The sequence below is a fragment of the Oncorhynchus gorbuscha genome, linkage group LG15 (genome assembly GCF_021184085.1).
Source record: "Oncorhynchus gorbuscha isolate QuinsamMale2020 ecotype Even-year linkage group LG15, OgorEven_v1.0, whole genome shotgun sequence".
Taxonomy (NCBI): domain Eukaryota; kingdom Metazoa; phylum Chordata; class Actinopteri; order Salmoniformes; family Salmonidae; genus Oncorhynchus; species Oncorhynchus gorbuscha.
Window position 1 is genome coordinate 67,204,022 of NC_060187.1, and position 12,219 is coordinate 67,216,240.

Genomic DNA, 12,219 nt, shown 5'->3' on the forward strand with positions numbered 1-12,219 from the left:
TGGAGTCGTGCCTGGCCATGCAGTCATGAGTGAACAGGGAGTATAGCAGGGTACTGAGCACGAACCCCTGAGGGGCCCCTGTGTTGAGGATCAGCGTGGCAGATGTGTTGTTACCTACCCTTACCACCTGGGGGTGGCCCTTCAGGAAGTCCAGGATCCAGTTGCAGATGGATGTGTTTGGTCCCAGCGTCCCTAGCTTAGTGATACGCTTTCAGGGCACTATGGTGTTGAACGCTGAGCTGTAGTCAATGAATAACATTCTCACATAGGTGTTCCTGTTGTCCAGATGGGAAAGGGAAGTGTGGAGTGCAATATAGATTGCATCATCTGTGGATCTGTTGGGGCGGTATGCAAATTGGAGTGGGTCTAGGGTTTCTGGGATAATGGTGTTGATTTGAGCCATGACCAGCCTTTCAAAGCACTTCATAGCTACAAACGTGCGTGCTACGGGTCGGTAGTCATTTAGGCAGGTTACCCTAGTGTTCTTGGGCACAGGGACTATGGTGGTCTCCTTGAAACATGTTGGTATTACAGACTCAGTCAGGGACATGTTGAAAATGTCAGTGAGGACACTTGCCAGTTGGTCAACGCATGCTCAGAGTACATGTCCTGGTAATCCATCTGGCCCTGGGGCCTTGAGAATATTGACCTGTTGAAAGGTCTTACTCACATCAGTTATGGAGAGCGTGATCACACAGTTGTTTGGAACAGCTGATGCTCTCATGCATGTTTCAGTTTTACTTGCCTCGAAGCGAGCATAGAAGTAATTTAGCTTGTCTGGTAGTCTGTAATAGTTTGCAAACCATGCCACATCCAACGAGCGTCAGAGACGGTGTAGTATGATTCAATCTTAGTCCTGTATTGACGCTTTGCCTGTTTGATGGTTCGTTGAAGGGCATAGCGGGATTTCTCATAGGCTTCCGGGTTAGAGTCCCGCTACCTGAAAGCGGCAGCTCTACCCTTTAGCTCAGTGAGGAAGTTGCCTGTAATCCATGGCTTTTGGTTGGGGTATATATGTACAGTCACTGTGGGGATGACGTCATCGATGCACTTATTGATGAAGTCATTGACTGATGTGATGTGCTCCTCAATGGCATTGGAAGAATCCCTGAACATATTCCAGTCTGTGCTAGCAAAACAGTCCTGTAGCTTAGCATCTGCTTCATCTGACCACTTTTTTTTGACCGAGTCACTGGTGCTCCCTGCTTTAGTTTTTGTTTGTAAGCAGGAGTCAGAATTATGAATTATGGTCAGATTTGCCAAATGGAGGGTGAGGGAGAGCTTGTACTTCTCTCTGTATGTGGAGTAAAGGTGGTCTTGTAACGGCATTCCTCCTCCATAACGTTTTATTTTAAGATATAAACTGAACACTATGAAAATACAAAACAATAAACGTGAACATGAACGAAACCGAAACAGTACCGTGTGGCAACAAACACACACACAGAAAACAAACACCCACAACTCAAAAGAGAAACCCAGGCTACCTAAGAATGATTCTCAATCAGAGACAACTAACGACACCTGCCTCTGATTGAGAACCATACTAGGCTGAACTCCAACATAGAAAAACACACATAGACTGCCCACCCCAACTCACGCCCTGACCATACTAAATAAAGACTCCGGCAGCTCCGGAGTGAAGAGCAATTCTGGCATCGCCTGGCTGACTGACGGCTCTGGCAGCTCCTGGCTCACTGACGACTCTGGCAGCTCCTGGCTGGCTGACGGCTCTGGCAGCTCCAGGCTGGCTGACGCCTCTGGAAACTCCTGGCTGGCTGACGCCTCTGGAAGCTCCTGGCTGGCTGACGCCTCTGGAGGCTCCTGGCTGGTTGATGCCTCTGGAGGCTCCTAGCTGGCTGGCGGCTCTGGCGGCTCCTGGCTGACTGGCGGCTCTGGCGGCTCCTGGCTGACTGGCGGCTCTGGCGGCTCCTGGCTGGCTGACGGGTCTGGCGGCTCCTGGCTGACTGACGGCTCTGGCGGCTCCTGGCTGGCTGACGGGTCTGGCGGCTCCTGGCTGACTGACGGCTCTGGAAGCTCCTGGCTGACTGACGGCTCTGGCAGCTCCTGGCTGGCTGACGTCTCTGGCAGCTCCTGGCTGGCTGACGCCTCTGGAAGCTTCTGGCTGGCTGACGCCTCTGGAGGCTCCTAGCTGGCTGGCGGCTCTGGCGGCTCCTGGCTGACTGGCGGATCCTGGCTGACTGGCTGCCCCTGGCTGACTGGCGGCTCTGGCGGCTCAGGACAGACTGGCGGCTCTGGCGGCTCAGGACGGACTGGCGGCTCTGGCGGCTCAGGACGGACAGGAGACTTTGGCGGCTCAGGACAGACGGGAGACTCTGGCAGCTCAGGACAGACGGGAGACTCTGGCGGCTCAGGACAGACGGGAGACTCTGGCGGCTCAGGACAGACGGGAAACTTTGGCGACGCTGGGCAGGAGGAAGGCTCTGGCGGCGCTGGACAGGCGGGAGCACCTGTAGGGAGAAAACGGAGAAACAGCCTGGTGCGGGGGGCTGCCACCGGAGGGCTGGTGCGTGGAGGTGGCACTGGGTAGACCGGACCGTGCAGGCGCACTGGAGCTCTTGAGCACCGAGCCTGCCCAACCTTACCTGGTTGAATGCTCCCCGTAGCCAGGCCAGTGTGGCGAGGTGGAATAGCATAGAATATTATTCATGTCGTCATTCAGCCACGACATGATATTACAGTTTTTAATGTCCCGTTGGTAGGATATACGTGCTCATAGTTCATCTATTGTATTATCCAATGATTGTCCATTGGCTAATAGGACCGATGGTAAAGGCACTCGCAGTCGGATCCTTACAAGACACCCAGATCTACGTCCCAATAGCTCTGTCTCTTTCTCCTGCGAATAACAGGGATGAGGGCATTGTCGTGTGTCTGGAATAAATCCTTAGTGTCCGACTTGTTAAAGAGAAAATCTTCTTCCAGTACGGGGTGAGTAATCGCTGTCCTGATATCTAGAAGCTCTTTTCCATCATAAGAGACAGTGGCAGAAACATTATGTACAAAATAAGTTACAAATAACACGAAAAAACAAATACAATAGCACAATTGGTTAGGGGACTGTATAACGGCAGCCATCTCCTCTGGCACTATTATCAAACACCTCACACGTCTATTGAGGTATTCTTTAAATCCTTAGTGGTGATGGTGAATGTGCCGTGTTAAGAACGTGTTGCCCATATGAGACAGACGCTAGAGCCCCAGTTTCATGGCACGAACTGTGTGTTATATGAACTCATGACTAGTACATTTGGGACTTAAATATGGCATATAGATTGAGTGTCTCAGTTTCACTGCTTGGGGACATGACCCTGCCCCAAATGCTGTAGTTCAGTAATTACAACACAACATTGGTACAGAATGATAGTGACAAATAAAGAATTCCGCTCATAACATTTGAATGATAGGTACGGTTATTGAATATCCTCAGCATGCAGTTCCTGCTTGCTTGACTAGAGTGAGATTATCCTTGTCAAGAAATAAAACAAATTCACGGGCATCCGATGATCAACTACAATATGTTTAGACCCTTGCAAGCTATGGCAGTATTCGTGAATGGTTATGCCAACACCCACAGGTTGGTATGTCATGGCAAACCCCGTCAGCCTGTGGTGGTTCTTATGAAGTTGATTTGAGCTATATGAATGTTCTCATACTTTAACTCAATGTCACAGAATCAAAAAAGCTAAAACACTCATATAAGAGGTCAGGCACAAGTATTGTTTTCACCGTTTGGGTTTTCCAGACAAAGTCACTTCTCAACAACCCCACAAAGGACAAACACTCCACTATTTCCTGATATCTCTGACTTACCAACTGCCCAATATAATTTCACCACTATCAGAAAAACTGCTGTTGACATAATAACCCTGTTGACAATAATATAATAATAATATATGCCATTTAGCAGACGCTTTTATCCAAAGCGACTTACAGTCATGTGTGCATACATTCTACGTATGGGTGGTCCCGGGGATCGAACCCACTACCCTGGTGTTACAAGCGCCATGCTCTACCAACTGAGCTACAGAAGGACCATGGCAGGATAATAGAAATGCCATGAACAACAGGATAAGCTGAAGAGTATGTTTAACAATAAAAATAAATTGTCATGGATTTTAATTAAACTAGACTAACTTTATGTGGACATAATGTTGTGGACGTCAGTGTAAATTGCAATAAATGTTCACATAGTCAAGTAACAACATTGTAAATGTGTAGACTGAGCACATCTTGCATTTTGTCTGTCCTGACCTTGCAGGTCTGCCATTTCTTCTGGACTTAGCACTCACAATTCAGTGTTTATTCCAGACTTCAAGGCTTCCCTGATGTCCTCAGTGTGTGCATGTTTTGTGTGTGTCATTCCTGACATCCTGTTTTGACTAAGATTGTATTATTCAAAATCAGTTAGTTTCTTGAAATGTGTTGTAATTTCAAGGGGGTTGGGGAGTTGGTTATAAACTTTGTCTCATAAAATGTTCTAAAATGAGTATACAGCAGAGAGGGTCACTGCCATCTGTCACTGTCAAATGTGTACAGCATGCAGCAGTGTGAAGAGTAGCCAGGATGTAGAGAATGTAGGGAATAAACCCTCACCCAAACAAAAATAAACACACATATCCCAATGACTGTACTAACGAACACTATGGCACATCCAATGACATTAGAGGTCAACTTGTGAAGAATCTTGACTGTGAGTGGTTGTAATATTCCTGAAAACATGAGATGAGTGCATGTTCAGTTCATGGGTGAAAATGAAAAGTGGGCCAACTTGAAGTCAGGGGGGGGGGGGTTATCCCCAGTTGAGTAGCTTTGTATCCTTTATCATTACTACTGCATTGTAGTTATTGTTTTACTGAACTCAGTATTATGACATATTTCAGTGCTATTCATAAATATCACCTAGGTCATAGCCATTCTGAGGAACCACCAATCATCATACGACACAGTTCCCAGCCGTCTGCCTCCTCGCTGATGTCCACCTCTTTGACCTCTCTGAATGGGCCCCTTGTCCACGCGCTCTTTGATTTCTTCCTCTCCATTCCTATCATGCTCTATTTGAAAGAAATGGCATGTTTTCACACCCTTTTATATGGTGACCAACTGTGATTACCATTATGTGAAATCAATTAGCAATAACGAGTAGTCATTATGTATGGTTATCATGTATCATACATATCATTTAGATGTTTATACATTACAAACACACATTTTATTTCTGTAGTTCTCAAAATCCATAAATAGTAGACAAACCAGTTTAAAGTCTAGAGGTTTACCTAACGGTTAAGTGATTAGCCATTAAACACAGTTGGATTAAGTGATGGTCAAAAATGAGAAGAGAATCATATGAGAAGTAATGTGAGCATTGCATTGTGAAAGGCAATTACCTTATATGAAAGGTATTTTGGCATAGATGAAACACTGAATCAGGTTTGGTGAAAAAGTTACTGTGTGATTTTGTGTGTTGTACTTAGTCAATTCATGTGCTTAAAGTTGATAAAAAACCCAGTCCTCTAGCACACGTCATCATCATCATCCCACACTGAATTCATGTAAATTAGACATCCATCAATCATAGACTACGCGACTGGAACTGATGGCCAATAGGGTAGTGAGGATGGCTCATGATCACAGAAAGGTGATATCATGTGTGAGGGGGAAATAGAGTGTGCTTGAAAAGAGTGGGGAGGAGCATTGTACGAAGGCAAAGCCAGGTCAAAGCAAAAATCAACCCAGCTCTCTCAAAGGGACCCTGAATTAAATGGTTGGCCTTTGAAGAGCTGTTGCTTTTTTCAAAGTTCATGTTAAACCTTTGGACGAAGTTGCAGAAGTTAGCCTATATTTAGCGGGTTTGTTAACCATCTCTTTCTCTTTGCTTTCAGGGTAGCTGAAATAGAAGTACGCTAGAGTGCATGCATACTGTCCTATATCTGTAACAAACCCACTTAAAATGCTAAATGGATGGAAGGTTGATTTTCGGCCATATAGACTGCAACAGTACTGAATGACAATTGATACAAGATATAAGTCAGATTAAAAGCACACTAACTAAAGCATTTCAACAAATTGTCTTTGTCAGAGCAACTGATTTTCATTGTGTTGCACAGTATGGCTATGATTGAGCAGTGGTTCAAGTGGGCAACATGGACGAGCCTGGAGACCTGTCACAATTATGAGGCATGTTAGGACGCTGTTCGAAGCTTTGCTGGTTATATAAACACACTGTCCAATGGACCCCAGAGGACTTTTTCACCATGGGAGCAAAAGTTAGTGCGATATTATTAGACCCCAACTAAGTTTGATCTTCTGTACTTGTGCTATATCGAGAGGTGTCAGCTTCTAATTCTATCACAGTGGGATGTACTCGTTGATATGAGAAGTGTGCCATTATGCTGCAACTCATACTAACAGTTCAAGGGAAATTGAATTACATTTTTTAGTACGTATGTGTGTCTCTCTGTGTGTAATATAATTGTTTTGATGCATTCATGTTTCCAAAAATAATGTAGTTCCATATTTGGTCAAAAGGCGGCAGGTGCCAAATCATACGTTGAGATTCAAACACAAACACTCAAACTGGACAGTTTTATCTCAATCTCTTCATTAAAAGACTCAATCATGGTCACTCTTACTGACAGTTGTGGCTGCTTTGTGTGATGTATTGTTGTCTTTACCTTCTTTGTGCTGTTGACTTTGCCCAATAATGTTTGTACCATGTTTTTGTGCTGCTACCATGTTGTGTTGCTACCATGTTGTTGTCATGATGTGTTGCTACCATGCTGTTTTGTCATGTTTTGCTGCCTTGTGTCGTCGTCGTCTTAGGTCTCTCTTTATGTAGTGTTGTGTCTCTCTTGTTGTGATGTGTGTTTTGTCCTATATTTATATTGTATTTTTTTTTATCCCAGGCCCGTCATTGTAAATAAGAATTTGTTCTTAACTGACTTGCCTAGTTAAATAAAGGGTCAATAAAAAATAATAACAAAAAAAACCCAGTTGGGTAGGTTTTAGGTTGGCATCAGCCATGCTCTAGAGGTAGATGGGGGTAGTGACAACGACCTACTTGGCAAGAACCTATGGGATAGCATTGAGTTGGTGGGCCCTCAACAGATAGCAGGGTAGCTAGGAAATATAGAGAGAGTGAGAGCGAGAGAGTGAGACAGATGCTTTTTTGAGAGGGGTTGCTCTTTGCGAACAGCTGTAGAAGTAAGTAAACAACAGCATAGGGTTTCTGGTGGCTTGCTGCCAGCTACCCAACTTGGTGTGGTTGTCATTAACCACCACCCCAGCCCCCTGCTCTGCAGGCTAACGCATGCATAGAGAGTGCTACATGAATGCCACTTTACAATCCTGTATGTAATGGGAACAGCAGTAGCCTCGATGGGAGGCGGGAGTGAGCCGGGCAACCTAATACTGATATTCCCTTGAGAAAGGAACCCCCTAAACTGCTCATTAAGAACTGCACTGCGGCTGTCCTCTCCTCCAGCCTCTCCAACCTAATGTGTGTGTGTGTGTATCGGGGGTTGGATAAAAGCATAAGTCAAATGTCCATCTCATGTGAACTAATAAACTATGTGTTATCTTATGTTAGGACTACTGAGTGTTGTTTCCAGATGACCCATAAGTATCCATATGTTTTCCCTGCTTAACATAACCCTGGTTTATAGTGTACAGAGCCTGTCACGTTTGTCCTGTCCAGTTAGAGTGTGTTACATCACCTCAATGCCATTCACAACCTAGCTAATACCTAAGAGTAACACTGGATCTTCTGTGCCACATAGGGTTGGTCTCAAATTGTTTCCCGCTAATCAGAAACTGTGTGTGTGTGTGTCTGTGTGACAGTAAGAGTGAGAGAGACAGATTGATGCACTGGGTTATTTTGGTCAGCCTATCTGTTCATTTCCATCACTCTCCTTTATATACAGTATCTGCTGATCAACCTTTCCCCTAATTCTTCTTGAGATCTTTATTTTCAAACACTATACATAAGTATTTCAGCCACACCCGTTGCTGATAGGTGTATAAAATCGAGCACACAGCCATGCAATCTCCATAGAAACATTGGCAGTAGAATGGTCTTACTGAAGAGCTCAGTGACTTTCAATGTGCACAGTCATAGGATGCCACCTTTCCAACAAGTCAGTTTGTCAAATTTCTGCCCTGCTTGAGCTGCCCTGGTCAACTGTAAGTGCTGTTATTGTGAAGTGGAAAAGTCTAGGAGCAAAAACAGCTCAGCTGCAAAGTGGTAGGCCACACAAGCTCACAGAATAGGACCATCAAGTGCTAAAGCGCACAGCGTGTAAACATTGTCTGTCCTCAGTTGCAACACTCACTTCCAAGTTCCAAAATGGTCTGGGGCAGTTTTTCATGGTTTGGGCCAGTGAAGGGAAATATTAATGCTACAGCATACAATGACATTCTAGACGATTCTTTGCTTCCAACTTTGTGGTAACAGTTTGGGGAAGGCCAGTTCCTGTTTCAGCATGACAATGCCCCTGTGCACAAAGCGACATCCATACAGAAATGGTTTGTCGAGATCGGTGGAAGAACTTGACTGAATTTATGACATGTCATTGTATCAATGTATGTAATTTGGTCATGAGTTACAGTTCATGGTCAGTGAACTACAATAATAACATCTCATCAACATTTCATTCTGCTGATGAACTGTGGTTTACCTAAGTCATTCACAGCAGGTATATTTGTATCATCAGATTCCCTGCTGTCAGCTCAATAATTATATACTTTTCCATAAGTTACTGTTTAGTAAGGATGAATAAGTGACTTAATTATTAGGCTGTTGCTCTCTGCTTCCCATTGTCGATAATCCAGAGTAGTGGGGCAAAGGTACAGGACGACAGGCAGACTCAGGGCGGGATGAAAAGGACAAAACAGGAACAATAAAGAGACAGAAACAGAGGGGGGAAATGCTGGTAGGCTTGATGAAACAAAATGAATTGGCAACAGACAAACAGAGAACACAGGTGTAAATACACAGGGGATAACGGGAAAGATGAGTGACACCTGGAGGGGGTTGGGGGGTGGAGACAAGCACAAAGACAGGTGAAACAGATCATGGTGTGACAGTAAACCCCCCTCTCTCTAGGGATGCCACCTGGCGTCCTACCTGGGCGCATACCTGGTTGAGCGGGGTGCTGGCGTTGGAACTCTGAGATAAGGCCTGGTTCCAGGATGTCCCTAGCGGAGACTCAGCACCTCTCCTCCGAGTCATAAAAAATAATAATAATAATAACCTTCCCAGTCAACCAGGTACCGGAATCCCCTGCCCGAGGTCGAACCTTCAGGAGACTTCTCACCCTGTACGCCGGTTGGCCATCGAAGAGACGAGGGAGAGGGGTGGGCCATGGTATTAATTCTAGACACAGGAAAGGTGGGAAGTGTATGGAGAGTATGGGGCAACAGAGGACAAACAGCAGGGGGGATAATGTTCTTGGAGACAGGAGGCAAAGGTCTCAGCTTTCGGGGGTGTAGCCACGGGGCTATAGCCACGTGCCATTGCATCTGGCTTGACCTTCTTGGATACCGGTGTTGTGGAAATGAAGTGGCCCGGACCTTACGGAATCCCTCCCGGAGGTCCTGGGACTGCAGGGCTGGTGGAGAGGTCTGGGGCAATTTCCAAGCCCCCAGGAAGACGTCCCGGGGCAAGGCAGAGCTGACTTCAGGCAATGAGTGTGTCAGGGCGGGCCCCTGCCCACGATGGCACCAGTAGCCCTGTCAATAGAGGGCTAGCAATTGTGTTGCTGGAGACAAGAGAATCCCAATACCGCGGGAACCTGCAGAGACTCAACTAGCAGGAATTGGATCGTCTCGCTGTGGTTCCCTGACACTCGTAATTTGATCTGGATAGTATGGTGGGTGACCCGGCCTATAGAGCACCTGTCCTGCGCTATGGAGAGGGGTTGAGTGGGGATGCCCAGCTCGGACGCCAGGGTAACGTCCATAAGACTCACATCGGCCCCTAAGTCGATGAGTACCTGAAGAGACTTGGACTGGTCACCCCACAGCAGGATGGCATGGAGAGGGGGGGTGAGTAGGTGGAGAAAGAAAAAATATATTTTCTCACCTCCGCCACAAATCCCCCCAGACTGAAGCATACGGCCAACTGTTGTTCCCAAATGGCCGTAGCCCAGGCGAGGGCCCTCACGGACATGATGAGGTACGCTATCTTAGAGCGGTCTGAGGGGAAGGAGGAAGGCTGCAGCTCCATGACGAGGGAACACTGAGCGAGAAACGCCGACAGGTGTCCGAGTCTCCATCGAAGCGCTCCGGGGGAGGTAAGCGAGGTTCCCGGGAAACCGGGGTGATGAAGCTGCTATCAGCCGGGTTACTGAGGGGCTGGGAGGTTACCGTCGTGGTAGGCTGCCTAGTAGACAACCCACGGAATTGCTCCCAGTGTGTCCAATGCTAGGTTGTGCCGTTCGGCCACGGCCAGGAACTCTTCCATCAGACCACGAAGAAACTCCTCGTGCCTACCAATAGTGGCTCCTTGGGAGGAGTTGGCGTTGCAGAGGGGATCCAAGTCTGTTGGGTAGGTCATGGCCAGTTCGTACTATCACATTTTAGGTAAGAGCCAAATGCAGACTGTATCGAAGTAACATTATTTATTAAAGCAACAGGGGCAGGCAAGCGACAGGTCAAGGCAGGCAGGGGTAGATAATCCAGAGTAGTGGGGCAAAGGTACAGGACAGAAGGCAGGCAGGCTGGCTCAGGGTCATGGTGGGCAGAAAAGGTCAAAACCAGGAAAAACAAAGTGACAGGAACAGAGTTAAAACCACTGGTAGGCTTGATGAAACAAAACTAACTTGCAACAGACAAACAGTGAAGACAGGTATAAAAATACAGTGGATAACGGGGGAGATGGGTGACACCTGGAGGGGGGTGGAGACAAGCACAAAGACAGGTGAAACAGATCAGGGCGTGACAATGACAGTGTCAATATGCAGCCCCTCTGTTGAGAGGTAATTTATGAAGGGCCATTGGTAAACTGCAGTGGCATTGTGTTTAGAGTGTCGACCCTGATATTGAAAGATTGGGGGTTTGAGTCTTACCAAAGACGCCAAAAATGGCCTCGCTGCTTGGTACTCAGTGTTAATGAGATGGATTTGGGGTATATCCCTGTAACAGATGAGCGTCCTGTCTGAGATGTACTTCTACATCAAGCTGCCTCATGCTACAGAAACAGGAGATAAGCTCCTGCTGTTCTGGCTTGGACAAGGCTTACGTTCTGGTCAAATGCATTGACAACCTTGCTGGTGTCACGTTCTGACCTTAGTTCCTTTGTTTTGTCTTTTGTTTTAGTATGGTCAGGGTGTGAGTTGGGTGGGTTGTCTATGTTAGTTTGTCTATGATTTTCTATTTCTGTGTTTGGCTTGGTATGGTTCTCAATCAGAGGCAGCTGTCAATCGTTGTCCCTGATTGAGAACCATATTTAGGTAGCCTGTTTTCCATTGTGTTTTGTGGGTGGTTATTTTCTGTTTAGTGTGGTGTTGCACCTTACAGGACTGTTCGTTGGTTGTTTATTGTTTTGTTTTCAGTGTTCATTCAAATATTTAAAATATGAACACTTACCACGCCGCACCTTGGTCCTCCTCTCCTTCCACCACAGACAAGCATTACAGAACCACCCACCAAGAAAGGACCAAGCAGCGTGGTGATGAGAGGCAGCGATACCTGGAGAACTGGACTTGGGAGGAGATCCTGGACGGCAAAGGACCCTGGGCATAGGCTGGGGAATATCGCCGCCCCAAGGCAGAGCTGGAGGCAGCGAAAGCTGAGAGGCGGCGGTATGAGGAGGCAGCACGGCAGCGCGGCTGGAAGCCCGAGAGGCAGCCCCAAAAATGTATTGGGGGGGACACACGGGGAGTGTGGGTAAGTCAGGTAGGAGACCTGAGCCAACTCCCCGTGCTTACTGGAGAGCGAGAGGGACCGGGCAGACACCGTGTTATGCCGTGAGGCGCACGGTGTCCCCGGTGCGTGTGCATTGCCCGGTGCGGTACATTGCAGCTCCTTGTACAAGGATGGCCGGGCCGGGCTCGAGTGGGCCCCGAGCCAGGTGCCATGAAGCCGGCTCAGCGCATCTGGTCTCCAGTGCTTTAATTGTCTCCTCGGGCCGGTGTACATGGCACCAGCCTTTCTGCCCTACGCATGGTGTCCCCGGTTCGCCAGCACAGCCCAGTGCGG